At 38.9% G+C, this 21953-nt stretch overlaps 1 long non-coding RNA gene across 2 annotated transcripts; it reads right to left on the minus strand.

The window, feature by feature from the left end:
* Positions 1 to 6450: 6450 nt before the first annotated feature.
* On the minus strand, positions 6451 to 20278 carry LOC126077521 (uncharacterized). 2 transcript variants are annotated; one of them, XR_007517765.1, is made up of 3 exons: positions 18363 to 18406; positions 18069 to 18131; positions 6451 to 6473 (listed from the first exon to the last, which is right to left on the minus strand). It is a non-coding gene; the product is annotated as an uncharacterized LOC126077521 (long non-coding RNA). The 2 variants fall into 2 exon arrangements; XR_007517766.1 differs by lacking the exons at positions 6451 to 6473; positions 18363 to 18406 and adding exons at positions 19673 to 19767; positions 20229 to 20278 and having other exon boundaries at positions 18066 to 18131.
* Positions 20279 to 21953: the final 1675 nt, after the last annotated feature.

Here is a 21953-nt window from a genome sequence, read left to right on the forward strand (position 1 = left end):
ATGTTTCAACAACCCCATGCAAAGCTGGATGCACTCACATGTCTACGCCAAGAAATTTGGAAGACAGCTGCCTGGCCAACCCACTATAAAAGATCCACATTTGTGCCCATTCCAAAGAAAGATGATCCAACAGAATGCAGAAATTATTTAAAAATATTATTAGTATCACATAAAAGTAAAATTTTGCTGAAGAGAATTCAAAACCAGTTGCAGCAGTACATCCACAAGGAACTTCCAGAAATTCAAGCTGGATTCAGAAGAGGATGTGGAACAAGGGATATCATTGCTGATGTCTGATGGGTCTTGACTGAAAGCAGAGAATACCAGAAAGACGTTTGTGTTTTATTGACTATGCAAAGGCATTTGACTGTTTGGATCATAACAAATTGTGGATAACATTGTGAAGAATGGGAATTCCAAAACGCTTAATTGTGCTCATGCAGAACCTGTCTGCAGACCAAGAGGCAATCATTCTAACAGAACAAGGGGATGCTGCATGGTTCAAAATCAAGAAAAATGTGCATTAGGGTTGTATCCTTTTACCATTCTTATTCAATCTGTATGCTGAGCAAATAATCTGAGAAGCTAGACGATATCCCTTTACCAGGCAATGGCACATATATGTTCCAGCTACATTTTCTGCCCCTGGAGGTTTATTGGCAGGCATCTGAGTCACTTTACTACTTTCTGGCATCATGGCAGTTATTGGTGCAACTACCTAAAAAACAAGGAAGTTGGTCTGTGCCACATTTGAGTGTTGAGAGCCATTTGTATGAGGGAATGCTTCCTGGAAGAGTGATTGTGTGAAACTTTTTTTGTCTTTTGGCTTCTGTACAATGAGATAAGGCTTGTGAGTATGTTTATTATTTCCTTTGTGTTCTCGGGAAGGTACAGTTACAGCACTTGGAAATATTCAAGTAAGTAAGTTATTTTTAGGGTGAAAACAGTTTGTGATGACTTCCTGGGCCATGGTACCAATATATACCACTTGTGTATGTGCTTCATGGAACATGGGACTGATATGGCCTGCTTACAATTGGCACTCCATTTTTTCAAATAACATAAAACTGCAAACAATGATTCAGCATCCATCCCAGTAGTGAAAAAAAAAAAAATTATCAAAAATTTCCACAAAAAAAAGGAATTGATCCTTTAAAGGGATATGAAGAAGAACACTGCATTAGGCTTGGATGAAGTCTCATCAGCGACCTACGATATACAGATGACACAACCTTACTTGCTGAAAGTGAAGAGGACTTGAAGCATTTACTGATTAGAAATCAAAAACTACAGACTTTTAACATGGATTACATCTCAATGTAAAGAAAACAAAAATTCTCACAACTGGACCAATAAGCAACATCATGATACATGGAGAAAATATTGAAGTCGTCAAGGATTTCATTTTATTTGGATCCATAGTCAACGCCCAGGGAAGCAGCAGTCAAGGAATCAAAGAATGTATTGCGTTGGGCAAATCTGCTGCAAAAGGCCTCTTTAAAGTGTTTAAAAAGCATAGATGCCACTTTGGGGACTAAGGTGCTCCTGGCCCCAGCCATTGTATTTTCAATCACCTCATACGCATGTGAAAGTTAAACAATGAATAAGGAAGACCAAAGAAAAATTGATGCATTTGAATTATGGTGTTGGTGAAGAATACTGGATATACCGTGTACTGCCAGAAGAATGAACAAATCTGTCTTAGAAGAAGAAAAGCCAAAATGTTCCTTAGAAGTGAGGATGGCAGGACTTCATCTTTGGGCATGCTATCAGGAGGGACCAGCTCCTGGAGAAGGACATCATGCTTGGTAAAGTAGAGGGTCAGTGAAAAAGAGGAAGACCCTCAATGAGATGGATTGACACCCTGACTGGAACAATGGGCTGAAACATCGCAATAATTGTGAAGGTGGTGCAGGACTGGGCAGTGTCTCGTTCTGTTGTACATAGGGTCTCTATGAGTCAGAACTAACTTGAAGCCACCAAACAACAAAAACAGACCCTTGCTGCTCCTCAGCAATGCTTTTCTTTATTTCTGGAGGCCTTTACTCACTTCCTAAAATTACTCCAATAATGGGGTACATGGAAGTAAGAACAGATTTTGAGGTCAAGAGACTTGGATTTGAATACGGGCTTATAAGTAAGTATATGGCTATTTAAGCCCCAGTCTTCTTATCAACAAATTAGGAGTAATAATGATCTCATTGTGTAGTTGTGGGGATTAAAAGGGCTTGTATGTAAAGTGCCCATAGAAGACACTAAATAGCTTTCTTCAGGATCTGCCATCTTTCACATTCAGAAATCCTCCTGAATCCCACTTTATTGAGGAAATGGAAACCATCTAGCATGAGTGACCTCTTCCTCTGGCTTAAACTTTTTAGGTTTTAGTTCCACATTACTCTTTTCTCCTTTCCCTCCTGACTGGGAGGAAGACATACCTCTCCTCCTGTTTTGAGCTAACACCTCCACCTAAGTTTTTTTTTTATTTCACTTCCTCCCTAATTTATTTAGCAGGCAGCTTATTATGTGCCAGGAACATTCAAGGTCTTAGTGGTTCAGGGATAAAATACATAGGCCTTGCTCTTAAAGATCTCACAGCTAACAGAGGGAGATTGGTAACTAAACAGACAATTAGAACACAAATAAGTTCCAGGCTAGAAGTATGCATTACGAGGTATTGGAGTACAAGAAAACAAAATAAAAAACCTAAAATGGGATAATATTGTTCTGTCCTTCCATCTTGTTGTTCTGGTTGTTAGCTGCCTTCGAGTCAGCCTCTGACTCATGGTGACCCCAAGCACAACAGAACAAAATGCTGCTGAGTCTTGAATTCCATGATGGGCTGAGGATTGGACTGTTTCAATCCATAGGATCTTTATTGGCTGTTTTTCAGAAGTAGATAGCCAAGCCTTTCTTCCTATTCTGTCTTAGTCTAGAAGTTCCACTGAAACCTGTTTCAGCATCATAGCAACACACAAGTCTTCGCTGACAGATGGGTGGTGGCTGGACGTGAGGTACACTGGCCAGGAATGGAATCTGGATCTTCCAGAATGGAAGGCGAGAATTATACCAAGGAATCACCGCTGTCCCCTCTCCCCGCCCCCCGCGCTTCCATCTTATCACACCTAAAAAAAAAGTCTCTTAATGAGAGCACAAGTAAGTAAATGAACTTTTTGCCTCCTGGATCCACTTAGATGGATTCTTTTTACTAAGTGTTTCGCCAGGCACTGGTAACTAACATCTGTGGGCACAAATGACTGCCTCAGCACTTCCAAGCTTAAACTATCCACTCCACCTACCACTGAACATTCCACTGTGATTTATTCAGAAGAACCACCCTTCCTTACCTCCAGCACTGTCAGCTACACACACACAATACACACACACACATACATATCCCTACAGGGACATGTCCTGCCAAATTTTAATAGTCACATTTACTCAGTTACTCCTATGCAGGAACTAGTCATTCATTCACACCTGTTCTCTCTACCCTATGTCACTTGGACACCTTCAGTCTTTCCCTCCTCCTGTCTTTTGATTGTCTTCGAACAGAAACATACCTCTCCCAGATGAGCTGGGTACCCTCCTCCATTTTTCTCCTTCATTTACCACCAAAGTTCATGAGTTTATATGATTGTTGCCTCTACTTTCTTACTAAATCTGTCTCTTCTAAATCATTGGTAGTATGGCTCCTGGCCCCAAATTTTCAAAAGTCAACCATGGTCTTCTAGTTTAAAAACCCAATGGTCTTTTCTCAAGGTGATTCTCTCTGCAGATTTTTCATCTTTGTGTCATACTCTTTTCTGTCTCTCTTTTGCCTCCACCAGACAATGTTCACCTGGGTCTCATCTACCTCTAATCACTTCCCTTGCTTTCTCTTTTTCCTTCCCATCTCAAAAACCTGAGTACTTTCCAAAGCCTAGCCCTTGCTAAGTAATATTATCCATTTTCAAGACCTTAATTAGCACTCAATTAATATGATTTCTAAGTCTACATCTCTAGCCAGGACTTTCTCTGGAACCCAAATACTGCATCCCAATCTACATATGTGACATTTACAATGAAATGAATTATAGCTATTTTAAACACCACATCTAAAAACTCATTATATACACACAAAACACCAAGATTCTATTCCTGGCTGCTGTATTTTTTTCCTAGGCATCAAACTTGAAATCTTAAAAGTCATTTTTTAATCCTCCCTCTTATACACATTTAATTACCAAAACCTTATAAGTACTTCCTAGCCAGCGTCTCTCATATCTGTCTCCACATTTCTTTTCTCATTGCCTTTACCCTAATCAAGGCCTTTACGCACACCTAGATTACAGCAACTCTCTCCTAGCCAGTTTCTCTGCCTCAGATACTTCATCCCTACCCAATCTGTCCTGTACATTTCCAGTGAGTCTTTCTAGAAGATATCACTACCCAACCCCAAAACTTCTTCCATGGCTTCCCCAAACCTCAAGGACAAAGATCTGTATAAGCTGGTAATCACAGCCGACCACAAACTGAACCTAATCTATTTTTCAAATTGATCTTCCACAGGCCTCCTTACCAGCCAAACTGCTATACTAGCCATGCTCCACTCGACCTTTTTGTCTTTGGTCACTGACTTAGTCATCTAGTGCTGCTATAACAGAAATACCACAAGTGGATGGCTTGAGCAAACAGAAATTTATTCTCTCACAGTTTAGGAAGCTAGAAGTCCAAATTCAGGACACCAGCCCCAAGGGAATGCTTTCTCTCTGTGTTGGCTCTGGGGGAAGGTCCTTGTCAGCAGCCTTCCCCTGATCTAGGAGCTTCTCAGTGCAAGGACACGCTCCACTTCTGGCTCTTCTTGGTTGGTGGTAATGAGATCTGTCTTAGTCATCTAATGTTGCTGTAACAGAAATACCACAAGTGGATGCCTTTAACAAAGAGAAATTCATTCTCTCACTGTCTAGTAGGCTACAAGTCCAAATTCAAGGCATTGGCTCCAGGGAAAGGCTTTCTCTCTCTGTCGGTTCTTGGTCTGGGAGTATCTCACTACAGGAACCTCAGGTCAAAAGGATGCTGTCTGTTCCCAGTGCTGCTTTCTTGGTGCTATGAGGTCACCCTGTCTCTCTGCTCACTTCTCTCTTTTATATCTCAAAAGAGATTGGCTTAAGACACTACCTAATCTGGTAGACCTCATCAGTATAACTGCCACTAATCCATCTTACTGTATCATAGTGATAGGATTTACAACACATACGGAAATCACGTCAGAAGATAAAATGGTAGACAGTCATACAAGGGAATCATGACCTAGCCAAGTTGCTGGGTATTTTGGGGGGACACAATTCAATCCATGACAAGGTCTCTCTCCTGTCTGCTCGCTTCTCTCTTTTATATCTCAAAAAAGATTGACAAGACACAAACTAATCCTGTAGATTATGTCGTGCCTCATTACCATAACTGCCTCTAATCCTGCCTCATTAACATCAGAGGTTAGGATTTTAGACACGTAGCATAATTACATTAGATCACAAAATGGAGGACAACCACACAATACTGGGAATCATGGCCTAGCCAAGTTGATGCATATCTTGGGGGGATACAACTCAGTCCATAACAGTCACTGTTCCCCAAAAGAGGACACATGCTCACCTGCCACTTCTCTTCTAGTCAAATAGTTTCGATTTCTTCAAGGCTTTGTTCAAGCCCCACCTCCTCCTAGTTTTTGAATCAGTCCCACTTTCAGTGCTCTCTGAAGCATTCTGAATTCTAGCACTAGCCATCTCTACCACTTACCTTCCAACTAGTTTGGTTCCTTCCTAGTGAAATCAATTATATTTCTATATTTAACTTTTTGGTTTGGAGGTATCTGAGGAAGAAAGCCATGTCATCTTTTAGGAAGATTATTCTTGTGGTGGCATGCAGGATGGACTGGGTGGAGATAGGAGGCCGTAGGCAAGGAAACCTGTTACGAAACTATTGTGGGGTTAAAATATAAGGTGATGAGGGAAGAGCAGAGCCACATTTACTGAAGAGCTATGTCCGAAAGTGGATTTTGGAGCATGGTACAAAAGCAAAGATAAAATGCATTTGGATTTCAAGCTGGAAGAAAACCACTAGGGTTTTATTTCATAAGAGAAAGTAGAAATTCACATGATTTTAGGAAAAGCAGTAAGAACATGGAAACCGTGGTGGCAAAATGGTTAAGTGCTACAGCTGCTAACCAAAAGGTCAGCAGTTCGAATCCACCAGGTGCTCCTTGGAAACTCTATGGGGCAGTTCTACTCTGTCCTACAGGGTCGCTATGAGTCAGAATCGACTCAACAGCAATGGATTTGTTTTTTTTTTTTTTTTAGTAAGAACATTTAATATGGCCAGAAAAAATTGCTCACCTAGGGATTTTGTAGTGATGTCATCAGGTACAAGCGTTGATTTTGAACTTTATAATTTTAGCAGCATTTCAGTGTGAATTCGGCTTTTTCCCTCTGGGTTAACTTTAAAACAAATACAGTGTAATGACAAATAACATATTTAAATTTGGTTATGTTCCAGCACAAAAATCTTTAGTAATTTTAAAGAAAATCCCTAATAATTCCTGTGGTAGAGAATTACAATCTAACCCAAGCAATTGTAAACAGTGTTGATTTTTACAGAATGTCTTTAAATGATAACAAGAATGATGGTACAATACTTTTAATATTCAAATTATCTACATTCATCTAACCGCCTAATTCAGCTCTAAGCATAGTCATTCAAAATTCTACTTTGGGAGACAGAGAACCAAATCCAGTCACTATGGTGATTTGAACATCCTGGGCTATATTTTGTACAATTCTTTTCTTGTTAATAATTTTTTTCCCTATGGGTGAAATGTCAATGACATTGATTTTAGCATCCTGTGTTTGCAAGAGCCAGTCTTTTTTCACAGCCTCTATCTTATCAACTGGAAAGTTCAAGGGTGTGCTAGCTCTGATATTTGCAGCAATTAAATGCAACGTTCCTGCACTTTTTTTTTTCTTTTCCTCTCTGTAGGTTTGCTTATTTCTATGTTTATTTTCTCATGGTTTCAAAACTTACTCTACCAAATTGCCAAGTCCGGAATTATTTTCTGTCTGTGCAGTCACTGAGGCATAGTATTGTTTTGTTTCTCATCCGGAACATCCTCCAGCTCCACGCAGAGGGGAGGAAGAGGAGGAGAAAGGGGGAGCAGGTGCAAAGCTCCATTCACAAGGGCGCTGACCCTCAGCAGGGGCGTGACAGGGCTTTAAAATAGGATTAGACACCCAAACAAGAAAAAGGTCACACTTGACATTTCCACTGGAAATACCAATGCAAATAGAGCTGATTCTGGGGACATTTTCACACACGCATACAATTTTAGTGAAGTTAAAAAGGAAAAACAATAAATTTCCATGGAAAAAACTCAGGGTAGCAACTATTGGAAACAAAGGCCCCATGTTAACAGCAAACATGAGTCAAAAATACACCAGAGAAACTTTTTCTGTTTGTTATTTTTAAGAGTTCAGTCTTTACTTTTTGATATGAAGAAAAATAAGCCTGAAGCTGATGGGGAAAACAACATAAAGATTTGAAAACTTGAATTCTCTTGTGTTCAAAAGCTCTTTTGATTTATTTTTTTAATTTAGTCCCCAATCACAATTAACCCATTTCTACCCCCAAATAGTCCCATTTGTCTCCCGCCTAACTGATGCTAGAGCAATCATAACATTTTTTCACTTGATTTTCCATTTCACTTTCAAAAGTAGCCAACCAAAACATCGAATACCAAAATAATATTTGGAGGTACCTAGAGGAAAAATCTATCTGATGCCACCTCAAGATTTTCCTTTGATCCACCAATACCTGTTAAAGATTTCCAAAACGTCTTAGTCATCTAGTGCTGCTGTAACAGAAATACCGCAAGTGGACGGCTTTAAAAAGAAGAAATTTATTCTCTCATAGTCTAGTAGGCAACAAGTTCAAATTCAGGGCATCAGCTCCAGGGCAAGGCTTTCTCTCCCTGTCAGCTCTGGAGGAAGGTCCTTGCCACATGTAAAATATTCACCCTATCATATCATAGCAAAAGTCTTAATTCGACTCCAAGTCCAAAATCCAAAAAATTCCTCTCCATCTGTGAAATCTAGAACACAATTTATCTGCTTTCAAAGTACAATGGCAGAACAGGTAGAAGCTAGACATTTCCATTACAAATGGGAGAAACTGTAGGGAAAGAAGGCATAACAGGCACCGAGCAAGTTAGTAGAACACATTACATTACCCCTCAAGGCCTGAAAATAATCCTCTGTTCTCTGAGACCGTTCACACAATGGCCCTGCCCTCCAGACTGTAGGTATTGAGAACACTCTCCCGATTCTGAGTGGAGGCCCCTCAGCCCTGGGCTTCAGTCTTCCCCTGGACTAGGAGCTTCTTTGGGCAGGAACCCCCGGTTGAAACGACACACTCTGTTTCAGGCACTACTTTCTCGGTGGTATCAGATCCCCTACTCTCTGCTTGATTCCTTTCATCTCTTATAAGATAAACGGTGGCGCAGGCCACACCCCAGGGAAACACCCTTGACATTGGATCAGGAATGTGACCTGGGTAACAGTGTTACATCCCACCCTAATCCTCTTCAACATAATCCAACCTTGCCTCACTAACCACAGGCAGAGATTAGGATTTACAGCATATAGGAAAATGATATCAATCACAAAACAGGGGGCAACCATACAACACTGGGAATCATCACCTAACCAGGTTGACACACATTTTGGGGGGACACAATTCAATCCATGACACCAACCATTCACTGAAAAGGAAGTGATTACCCACTGAACTCATTGCATGATTCTGAGAAGAACTCATGAGCCTTCCAGGTCCAGAAACATGGTCCTTTGTTGGTGCAACCGAGACATGTATGCCCATTAACAAGGCCCCTGAAGTAAGCCAGACCAACACAGGGTTATTTCTAATACAAAGAATTCTGGAAAGAATGAGGTAATTCTGGAGGCCTACTTGTATACAAGCACTCAAAGAAAGTCAAAGGGAAATGCATATGGTATGTAGATTCAGATTTTACTTTCCTAGGTAGATTGATCTATATGTGAATTGTTTGTCAAGATTCTTGAACACTGACCGTGAAAAAATAAAAGTCAATTCTACTACAGCAAAACTAAGACTCTCTGAGTGAAGAACTGTTCTGACCCTGTATGGTGAGGCATGGGTGTAGAAGTGGAGTCAATATATCCAAACTCCACCCTCATCTATATGACTACCATAAAAAACAAAGAAAACCACTGCCATAGAGTCAATTCCGACTCATAGCAACCTTTTAAGACAGAGTAGAACTGCCTCATAGAGTTTACAAGGAGCAGCTGGTGGATTCAAACTACTGGCCTTTTGTTTAGCAGCCGAGCTCTTAACCACTGCACCACCAGGGCTCCCCAAATGACTATAGGCTTTGAAATTGTCGATCAAACTGAAGAGACATAACTTACCATCTTTTATTAATAAAAAGCAAAAAAAAAAAAAAAAAATTCAACCTTCCTACGGGGAAATGGATGCTTTCATTAAGTTATTTGAAATGATAAATACAAGTTCAAGGACTCTTATTAAAATCTAAGTGGGCTTCTAAGGATCTGTTGTTAACTGCCTTCTAGTTGGCCCCACGCACAACAGAATGAAATGTTTCCTGTTCCTGTGCCATCCCAGTGACCGGTTACAGGTTGGACCATTGTGATCCATAGGGTTTTTATTGGCTCTTTTTTGGAAGAGGATTCTCAGCTCTTTTGTCTTAGTCAGTCTTAATCTCGAAGCTCCTTTGGAACCTGTTCAGCATCATAGCAACATGCAAGCCTCCACTGACAGATGGGTGGTGCTGTGCATGAGGTACCTTGGCCAGAACCGGATCTCCCACAGGGAAGGTGGAACTTCTACCGCTGAGCCATCACTGCCCCCAGCTCCTACGGATCTAGAGACCCTAGGGACCCCATATCTCAACCTGATGAAACTTCCGTAAACTGAGGCAGCATAAACCCAAAAACCCAGTGCCATCCAGTCAATTCCGACTCGTAGCGACCCTATGGGACAGAGTAGAACTGCCCCACAGAGTTTCCAAGAAGTGCCTGGTGGATTCAAACTGCCAAGCTTTTGGTTAACAGCTAAGCTCTTAACCACTATGCCACAGGGTTTCCTGAAGCAGCATACACAAAGTTTGGTTGAATTTAGCCTATGACATCATTTTACTTACATTTTTAAACAAACTTACTTTTATAATTTATTCCATAGCAACTACTACTTGCTTTTATGCTTAGAATGTCCTTCCCCACCTCAAAATCAGTTAAGTACGTATATGTTTTCTAGGACTTTCATAGCTTTAATCCATGTAATATTTATTATGATAACCCGGTCCCAACCCAGTGCCGTCAAGTCAATTCCGACTTTGAATGATTGTAAAAGAGTGAATTCTAATTTCATTTTTATCTCCAAATAGTTGTTCTGGTCCCCCAAACAAACTTGTTGAATAGTTTGTGTTTTATCTATGAATTTGTATTTTTAATCAAATTATCAATATGAAGAACTTTTTCAAGGCTATCTATTTTACTAGTGACTTGTTTGTCCATTCTCGTTTTAGTCTCACACTATTTAATTTTTGTCTCTTCTCTTAGGAGAGGTATACAGTTATCAATCACTCTTTTCAAAATAATAAGTCATAGACATTTTCATATGTTTAACCTTCCAGATAAACTTTAGGATAATTTGGTCAAATTCCTAAAGGAGGTATGATGGTAGTATGATTAGGAATACATTAGATCTATAGGATAATTGAAAACTCTGGTGGTGTAATGATTAAGAGCTTTGTCTGCTAACCAAAAGGTGGGCAGTTCGAGTCTACCAGCTCCTCCTTAGAAGCCCTATGGGGCAGCTCTACTCTGCCCTATAGGGTTGCTATGAGTCAGAATCAACTCCACAGCAACAGGCTTGGTTTTTGGTTTCATAATTAGAAATAACTGCCAACTTTATAGTGTGCAATTTTTTTCATCCAGAAGCAAAGTACATTTTACATTTACTTAAAATTCTAGTAAATATTCTTTTTGCTATTATTAACTTAATTTTTCCCACTATGGTCTGTCAGTGGTTATAGATGCCAAATAGGAAAGCTATTGATATGGTGACATTTATCTCACAAATTATTATTAATCCATTCTCTGGTCACTTTATGGAAATTTTCTACACCAAGAGTTTCCCTCTTGGTTCCCTTATGTGTTTCTAGATATATATCAGAAATAACAATAACTTGGTCTCCTCCTTTTCTATAGTTATACTTTCCATTTTTACTTCAGACAGAATAATTTTAACTAAGAATTATAGAAGCATTCTTGTCTTACTCCTGACTTTGCCTCTAAACTTTGATTGTTATACTTGACCTTGTCTTTTGGTTTAGTGTGGATATGCTTTGTCATTTAGGGCTTCTTATAGAATCAGAACTGAAACTCAGATATGTCAGCATGTGGTATTAAACAATATTCACTCTTACAGATATCTAACTACATCATCTGATTTTCATCAGCCTCAGAAGCCTCATTTTTAAAAATATCTACATCTTTTATATAATTGAGTCTAACTATATATAAACATGCCTGAGGGACTGGATTGGAGGGAGGGAAATTAAATAATAGAAACCAGATTTCAAGGAGAGACAGTGGGACCCCTGAGATAAAAAAAATTAAAAAAGAAAATCAGAAAGAGGAAGAAGTCTGATATAATGGCCATATTCAATAAGAGTCTCTGAGGAAACAGAATAGTGGTTGCACTAAAAAGAAAACTATTCTTAAATAAAATGTTTAGTTTATTTATTTTCCAAATTTTTTTTTTTATAATGAAAATATGTTAAGACTATGACTATGCCTCATTATATAGCTTTAGTCATGTATTATGGCCACAATACTGTCTTTGTTTTATTTTCTAATAATTCATAAAGTTTGAATTTTCTATTTGATGCAAGAGTTACCACATTTCATCAATTCAAAAGCACAACTTTTTGCACATTTTACAACTTGGAAGTTGAGGTACGCCTGGCAATCAAAGATGTCTTAATTTCAAGGAACTATGGTATTTATTTCCAGGACAATAAAGCACTTTGTTTAATCTTTTGTTATTAATTTCTAGTTTTATAGTATTCAGTTCAGACAATATGGCTTATTCACTTGCTGCTTGGGAAAAACTTACTGGGATTTTCTTTATGGCTCAGTATAATCAATGTCAGAAGATATTTCATGGACATTTAGAAAGAAGTGTGTTTATCTTAATTATACAATGTTCAATATCTATAAATTCAAATTAATTATATTATTCATATTTCCTATTTCTGTACATTATTTATCTACTAGATTTATTAAAAACTGGAAGAACTGTATTATCTTCCACAGTAATTGCATTCGCGCCCATTACTCTAATAATTCCTAGTATTTTTTTACTTTCCATATTGATTTTGTTTCCTATTATATTACCTATACTATTCAGTTCATGCAACTTTCTGACTTCTTTTTCTACATTGTGAGTTGTGCTTTTTAACAATGTAAAAGGATGCAAAACACCCATTTTCATTCTTAATTCTACTCCATCGGTTTTATGGTGTTTGTAAATCCCTCCCGGACTCTGGCAGTAGGGTGGCTGTTAGTCTTAATTTTCAATATAGTTGAAGAGGTTTCACTTTATTTTGGGCCTCTAGGTACATGTTTTTCATGGGAATTTAGAAGAGGCTAAGTTGAGATTAATTTAAACCAGAAACTACCCCAGAACAAAAAGTTACTGGATGCCTACAATCCCTGTGCTGAGCACTTTACACACATTAGCTCATTTAAACAACACAGTAACTTCATGAGGTAGGCAGGCCTACTTCTAACATTTCCGAGAGAGATGGAGAACAAATAGAGACCCCCTTTCCTTCCCACATGCAGCTTTGTCCCATTCCTCAGGCTTTCCTCACTATGTATGTGAACACTGCAGCCCAATGTACAAGCTACATCTAACTTCCATCACCCTTTTTGCTGACCCTTGGTGGCAGCACCATGACACTGTGGTCTAATTTACGGGGCTAGACTTGGGAAAGAGTCCTTCACTGACCCTAGAAGCTAGCCCTGCCATTATGGCCCAGAATTCTGGGGTCCAGATAACCACAATGTGGAAGACATGAGCTCTAGGAGGGTAACCTGGTCCCCTGGGCCCACAGACTCCTAGCTCCATGGGAACAGTGGTGTCAGAGAAGAGGCAGGCAGGGTAGAGTTCTCCAAGATGGGGAGGGGCATTGTGCCAGAAGAAAGCCTGGTTGCCCAGGTCAAAATATGGTATTGGAAGTAGATATTGTCCCTTGTAACTGGTAGAGATTGGCCTTGAACATATATTTGCCCAATCCAAAATCCCATGTTTTCCCACTTTATTACTTATCCTTTATTCATGTACATAATAGAGATGTTGTTGTTGTTGGTAGGTGCCATTGAGTTGGTTCCAACTCATAGTGACCCTATGTACAATAGAACAAAACAATCCCGGCCTGCGCCATCCTCACAATCATTGTTATGCCTGAGCCCGTTGTTGCAGCCACTGGGCCAATCCATCTCATCGAGGGTCTTCCTCTTTTTCGCTGACCCTCCACTTTACCAAGTATGATGTCCTTCTCTGGGGACTGATCCCTCCTGATAAAATGTCCAAAGTATGCGAGTCATAATCTCATCATCCTTGCTTCTAAGGAGCATTCTGGCTGTACTTTTTCCAAGACAGATTTGTTATAGAGATTCAGTGGGTTTAAATAATGGGCTGTGATATCCTGGAAAGGACTTTGAACTTCTTGAAGTTAAAAAAAAAAAAAGAAGTTACAGTGTAGAAAATATTTTCTTCCTCATATTGGTTGCATTATTTTGCTGAAGAAGAAAACTTGGCTATTGAATCTGCTTTTATTAGATTTAGGCTTATTTAACCCCATCCAGATCTCCCTCTAGGAACACACGAGATTTTAGGTGGACTCAAAGAGGTGACTCATGTACCTTTCGCGTCAGAAAGCACGACTAGAAGTAGATATATAAGGGTATGGCAATGCCTCGTTGTACACCTCCAGGATGCCTAGAAAGAAGAAATTCTTTGTCCCACGGGGCAAACTTCTCAAAGCAAAAAAAAAAGATTCCAAATAAGTTTGCCTACTGCCTCCCACAAGGGAGCTTGGCACAGAGCTAATGGGCTCAGGCAGGGCCCCTCAGAGCCTGAAAGATGTACCATAATTTCTCCTTTGTGTCTAGCAGGCGTTCCACAGGGTGTCACACAACATTTTAAATGTAAAGGGGAACGGTTCATTAGCTAATTCCTCATCCTCTAAACTGTGTATAAACAGAATTCCCTCTTCAGCCTGTGTTCATTTAATTTTTCCCTATTTTCTTCATTAAGTAACTTTTTTCTTTCATTTTCATTCAGATCCCTTAAAAAAAAGTCACTCTGCAAATGTTGTGTTATATATATTTTTAAAACAATAAAAAAAAGTCATTCTGTACTTTTGCCATTCAAAAGTCACCACAATTTCTTCAATCCTATTGTTTAAAAAATGCCATTTTCATTTTTGTAGGTCTTTCCTCTGAATTTATTCATAAAATACTCCTCCATCTGGCGAATCTTTCTGAGGGCTGTGTTTGTCGCTGTCAGTTGACCTGACCTTTTCACTGTGCTCATCTTTTCCACTCCACCTACCTCAAGACTGAAAAACACTTTGCACACATAAACTATGTTACAGAATTCAACTGGAGACTGAAGATTGTGATATAGGAGAGAGGGAGGCTTTTGTCTGTTTTAGCTTAGGTGGTTGGGAAGGTTGAGGAGGTGTGTGTGCTTAAACACCCAAGCATCCAAACATGCGTGATAAAAACTGTTGCTGTTAGTTGCCAGCAAGTCGATTCTGACTCACGGTAGCCCCATGCATGCAGAATAGAACTGTGCTCCATAGGGTTTTCAAGGCTATGACCTTTCAGAAGCAGATCACCAAGGCTGTCTTCTGAAATGCTGCTGGGTGAGTTTGAACTGCCGACCTTTCAGCTAGTAGTTGAGGACTGACCCATTCCTGCCACCCAGGGATGCCTATGATAACAACTAAAAAGACTGAAATACCAGCCCCAACAGACCAGCACACCTCTGAGGAGATCAAAAGACAGGTTAAGGGAATCAGAGAAAATATAAACCCAAACCAAACCAAATCCAGTGCCGTCGAGTCGATTCCGACTCATAGCGACCCTACAGGACAGAGTAGAACTGCCCCATAGAGTTTCCAAGGAGTGCCTGGAGGATTTGAACCTCCGACCCTTTGGTTAGCAGCTGTAGCACTTAACCACTATGCCACCACGGTTTCCAGGGAAAATAGAAGAATATGAAAAATCAATGAGAGCATTGTTTTTATATCTAGTTACCAGATATGCAAATTACTAATGATGAACAACACTACAAGCAAATCTTTTAATCATGCCTTCTTCTAACTAACAATGATGACAGCAATATTGATAGCTCTACTGGAATGGCACATGTGTGGGTCTCTATCTGATAGTAGTAGATATGGCCTAGCACCTGGTGTAGCAAAACTTTTTATCAATTTAGGAAAGTATCATTTAATCAGACACAGTTTGTACCATTCTGAATGGTTTTGTTTTGTTCTTGGTTGATTTAATGGATTAAAGTAACCCAGGACATCAAAAACCTAACCCATGAAAATATTTGGAATCGCTTACTTTTAAAAACCTTCAAAAAAAATTCACTTAGAATTACCTACTCTGAAGATTTAAAACAAGGAAAAATTAACATTAAGTTTACCAAGTTATAAAGTAAATGTATAATAGAAATTGCTCTGATAAAAATTTCTCATTTCTGAAATTATTCTCATCTGAATTTATTTTTCACCCAACTATACACAAATTCTTTAATACGTACTTTTTTTTAAAGGAGAATTTAGTAATTATAAACTTGGGCCATTTATTCTTTTTTAAAAAATCACTATACCACTAATAATTCAAAACAGCCAACCAACCACAGCTACAATCGAAATATTTTCTTAAAGTTCTATGTTATTTCTTTAACATGTTTAAGAATTAAAGTGACTTGTCTTACAGTTCAAATTCATATATTTTAGGGTTATAAAACTTTTTATTCTTTGCCCACTATAACTAATATAACAACTGTCATTTTCTTGCCCAAATATCACTATAGTGCAATGTTTATGGATTCAGACAGGGTTCTCTGTCCATTTGAGAGTCTCAAAATCATTTGCTCCCTGAGAAGGGATATCAACTGTCATCTGATTCCAGTGCCCCCTGGTTTATAGTGGGTGTCCAATAAATATTTTTTGAAATCAAATGAAATTTTAAATCAACTTTCAGCCCTCAAAATGTGCCACTTGTGAATATCAGACTAAAGAAACAAAAATAAAACTCCATTTTCTCTACTACTGTGTAAATCTAGCTGCCAAGTATCATCAAATGGGTGGTTCAGTGGTAGAATTTTTGCCGTCCATAAGGGATACCCGGGTTCAATTCCTGCCGTATATGCCTCATACACAGCCACCACCCCTCTGTCTGTGGAGGTGTGAGTGTTACTATGATGCTGAAGAGGTTTCAGCATAGCTTTCAGACTAAGACTGACTACGGAAAAAAGCCTTGGTGATCTACTTCTGAAAAGCAAACCGAAAGCAAACCTGACTCATAGTGACCCTATAGAAGTAGAACTGCCCCATAGGGTTTCAAACTGCCAACCTTTTGGTTAGCAGCCATAGCTCTGAGCCATTGCACCACCAGGACTTCCAGTGAAAATCCTGTGTATCACAACAGTCTGATCCACAACTGATGATAAAAATGATCCAAGAAAGGGCAGTGTTTTGTTTCATTATGCACAGTGTCGCCACGAGTCAGGCTGTCTAGCGAACAACTAACATCATCACAGTATATTTAATACCTAATTTATGAAGGCATAACTCAGACAACAAGAAAATATAATGTGTCAGAAATAAAACCGCACTGTCTGGGCTAATCAAGTAGCTGACCAGCTTTACTTAGAAAAATGGCCAATTCGTTTAATAGTAGTTCTACTTTATTCAGCATCCACATACACAGGCCTGAAGGGTGTTTTAGTATATAAGAAATTAACTCCCTAACATTTCGAACTGGGTTGATTCGGACGTATCTGGAAAAAGCCACTGAGTTATTGAATAAAATAAAACTTTGTTTATCTAGTATTATCAGAAATAAGACATCTCAACTTTATTTTGAACATTTTTGAGAGAAATCTTTCTAAATCTAAAGTGACCATCATACGTCTCTACCTTGTTAAAGAAAGTGAACATTATTTATTTATTACTGGTTCAGGGATATCTTATGAACATCCATCAATATACAATATTGCTACCATGGCCTCAGGACATCAGCTCTGATGGGCCAGATAACCCTATCTTTCCCTTATATACCACCACGTATTTGTGTGATGTTAAACAGCTCACAAACCTTTCATGAACAGATTATTCCATTTAATTTGTATAAAGTAATCCCAGACTGCCACGTTTTTTGAGTTTTTAGAGCAATCTTTCTGCTTCCTAACTCACTCTCAGGCTGTTGGCTATCACTTCTCGTGGAAACACAGTGCCTTCACTGGATCCCTCTCAACAACTCATGATTATCCACTTCCAGTTTTATATCACCTTGGAAACTAGATAGCCAGGTTTATTGAAATTGTATCTAAAATAAACTCTAAGTTGGAATGAGGACTTGAGAAATTCTACAAATATTAACGTACATAAGCTTTTTGGTGGATGGATTTTCAGACACTCTTTTGAACTTCTCAGTGTTCTTGATATTATTTATAATATTCCATCCATCCATCCATCCATCCATCCATCCATCCATCCATCCATCCATCCAACAAATATTTATTGACTGTTTCCCAGGGGCAGAAACTGTACTACAAAACAGGATTACAGCGATCCCTGGAACAGGCATGGTCCCTGCCCTCCAGGAGTTTACAGTCTACTGGGAGAGAAAGGCAATAAATAAGTAAACAAGCAAATGAACACTTACCTACAACCATGACATAAATATTCTCATTTTGATTGTAGCAGTCACAAATCCCTCACATGATCACTGTAATACAATTACATTCTGTTTAAATTACTTAGCACTTACGGTCTTTTCATGTATTTCGAAGTTAATAGGTAAACATCTTTGACAGAAAGTTGAAGTTCAGACAGCATTAAATGATCGGTGATCCAACAAGCCAACTAGGTTAGTTGGTCCATCCAGGGCTTAAAGAAATGTGTTCTAATACATGCACACCTTCTTCTTGTATTCTTTCCCTTAGATGAGAGAACATACCTTGGAACAAGGATGGGGCCACAGGAGAGGTACATCTTCCTCACTGCCCCTAGGTTTCATCACATACAAGGTTGTCCATAATGTTTTGAGGCTGGTTCATCTATGAGCCGAAAAGTTATGTTTTATTTTTTTCCACCTCTACCCAAGTTATTTAATACCGTTTGCAAAGTCACTCAATAAATAACTGTGGTGGTAAGAATAAGCTCTTACAGGAGTTAATAAGTCTCATTTTTAAAATGTTTGTTTTGGCCATCAGTAGAATATCTGTGCAGTATTTATCCTGCAGAGAACAAGATTTAAGGCATTTGGACGGGCAAAGCAGTGAAGGAAAGTTCAGAGTCATTTCAATTAAGATGGTAACGGTTATTTGTGAAAACCACGAAGAAGGATAGCAAAGGAAAAGGACAGAGGGCAATGACTGGGATTTGGAAGCATTAGCATTAACAGGTGATAGGAAGCACAGAACTAAACACAGACCCCAGTGAATGCGTGGGTTGAGTTATGTAAAGAGGCACAGAGACCTCATCATCCCTAAGACAAGGGTCAAAGGGGTGAAGAGAGAGATCTGGGATCATGCCAAGAGAAGGATTTCCAAGAAGTTCACAGAGCCCCATTTCAGTGAAGAGAAAGAAACACAAATTGTAGGGCAGCATGGGTAAAATTAAATATTAGGAAGTATGGGCAATTATTATAATTCAACAACTGCCTTGTTTATTTCCTGACAAAACTAATATCCAGTTAATTTCCAGTGGGGGAAGAGGGTTGATGATATTTTACTATTACTTTATTTTTAATGTGTCCTTTTACTTTGTAAAAATCAGCTTTCTAGGCATGACCACAACTTTAACATATATTTAAACTTTTTATAGTATTGCTATACTAATAACTGATATAATTAATTAATATTGACTTGGACACTGTGACTACATAGTTATTTTGTGTGCTTATTTATTTTGTTTTGTTGCTGTGGTGGTTGCCGAGAACATCATATATATCTCATTCAATATTTTATTTAACCTCGTAAATTAGGGGAAAGTTTTTAGTCCCTTTTAGAGATGACCAACAGAAGAATCTCATTTTCCTGAATCCTACTCTCTTCTTCAAGTTCATATACAAACTGAATCCTTCTCATAAAGAATTCGCTATTTATAAAACTATTAGTTTCCACAACAATCCAACGAGATAAAAAGAGAATTATCATTATTTCAGAGATGAGGAACTTAAAACGAGATAAGCACTGCCAAGACCTAGTCTTTTACTGTCTGTAAGCCACAATGATAAACCGATCCAGCGTTTCCTTTGCTACTCACCCAAAGGTCCTTAAGAGGCCTTCCATTTTGTCTCCTGTCATCCCATGCAATCTGACCGGTCCCCAGGCCAATACCGGAGCTGAGGACTCCATTCTCTGGAAAACATATGGTTGAAGAAGAACCATTCCCTGGCCCTTTTTAAAAGCCCAAATGCTTTTAAAAGCAAACTTACCTAAACTTCTCCAGAGACATGTCTGCCCCTACTAACAGATAGATGAGTTGAAGCCAAAAGAAATCTACAAACTCTTAAATGGCATGTTTTCCTTCCACTCAGTGATGTCTCAACATCAATCTTTCCTTGGTCATTTCCCAATCTCCTAGGCTCAACCAGGGAAACTCAGCAAATGGCAGGTTATCTGGCAAACTATTTGTCTTGTCTGCTAATAAAACTGATCAACAATACCCATGCTCTTTTAAAATATGTGGACATATATACATATATATAACTCTCTTCTCAAAATTATTCATTGGAAAATTTTCTATGCTGCATGTTGAATTTTTGGGAGACATATATTTAACTAACAAAGCATAAAAAATGAAAAAAGTAGAACATTACCAGTAGTTTTTCTTTGTGACATCCATATATAATATTTATGAAAACAACCCTCCTTACACTATGAAACGAGGCAATTAGGAACCTTGCAGTCCCCCTGGGTCCTTCTAGGACATCTGCTTGACTGTGAGTTCCTGCTGTTTTGTCTATAAAATGATGCCGGTAATACTTACTCACCCTGCACGTTACATCTTTAACTTCCTTTGTGGTGAAGGCTGCTGTACATACTTTCCACATAGTGTAGAAGAACAGATAGGCCTTCCGTATGACACTGGAAAACAGTCGAGATAACCTCTCAGTTATCTCCCAACACTACAAACCTCTAAAACAAGAAATGGACCAGACAACCTGAAATAAAGCAGAAAGATGGCAATTCTTTTTAAGCCGCTACAACTCGCCAACCAAGAGTTAAGAGTATGGCCATTAGTGCTAAGAATCACCTATAATAAAAATGTAGAGCTGCATGGTTTGTAGGAAAGACAGAGTTTGGTGAGAGAAGCCATTTTCATTTTTTTCTTAGGTTGTGGACTAGGAAACATCAAAATTTTAGATGTTAATAATAGATTGACAAATTTCAAAAAGAATCCCAGAATCCTTCTGTACCTACAGAGCAGAATATTCAGCTCTAGAGTGAAATGGAGAGTTTTAAAACAAGAGTTTCACATTCAGCCACTCTACTAGCTCCAGCAGATATTCCTAGGGCTTTGAAATCAAAAGAATTTAACAACTATTATAAAAGAGACAGAGCCACATATTTCTTCATTTAACCCGAGAAGTAAATAAAGTCATGGATATTTTCCCTAGTTTTTAAAATTAAAAATGAGTTAGCCTTTAGTGATTAAGCCCATATAAACATTTATATGGTTTACTACACTTGTTACTTAGAATAATTGGGACCTTCTGGAAAATTGCTCTCTGAGAAATTCAACAGTGTATTTGATTAATATTTTAATGTAAGACTGAGTCAGTTTGATTCTTAAATAAAATACAGTAAATCCTGGAATAATCTCCTATTCTTCTGAAATGCATGGTTGTTAAACAAGAGTGAGTTAAATACATACAAACGAATTTTAAAACACACCATTTGTTTTTCGGTTTACTGAAGAAAAGATATTTTCCGCAAACGGGATTCATGGAGTTGTTTTACATAACCCCAGGTCTCCCCACCCCCACTTATTTCACATGAAGCCTTCAAAAAAGTACCAAACCCACTGTCATTGAGTGGATTCTGACTCATAGTGACCCTGAAGGACAGAGTAGAATTGCCCCATAGGGCTTGCAGCGTTGTAAATCTTTATGGTAGCAGGCTGCGACATCTTTCTCCCCAAGAGCAGCTGGTGGTTTCGAACAGCCAACCTTTTGGTCAGCAGCCCAGCCCTTAACCACTGCACCGCCAAGCCTCCTTCCACGAAGCCTTAGCTATACTAAAATTTTGCAAAGCCTTGCATTGTTCTCCCTGACACCGGATCAGCCGACACAAAAAAGCAAATGCCAGCTCAAAAGCAATCCGGTGATAGAGCCTGGTGCTATCTAATCAAGGGCAAAAGGTCACTTCCGAACAACTGGGCAATAAAAGATTATTTCTAGCGACAAAACAGAGAGGCCCAGTGGTGTGGGGCTGAAAGTGGGGAGGGGTGGGGGAGGAAGGAGGGCAAAAGGGCTCCCGTCTGCGGGAGGAAGTGCATTGACTCAAAGCAGCAGACGGGAACCATCTGGCTCCGCGCGAGG

The sequence above is a fragment of the Elephas maximus genome, chromosome 5, assembly GCF_024166365.1.
Source record: "Elephas maximus indicus isolate mEleMax1 chromosome 5, mEleMax1 primary haplotype, whole genome shotgun sequence".
Taxonomy (NCBI): Eukaryota; Metazoa; Chordata; class Mammalia; order Proboscidea; family Elephantidae; genus Elephas; species Elephas maximus.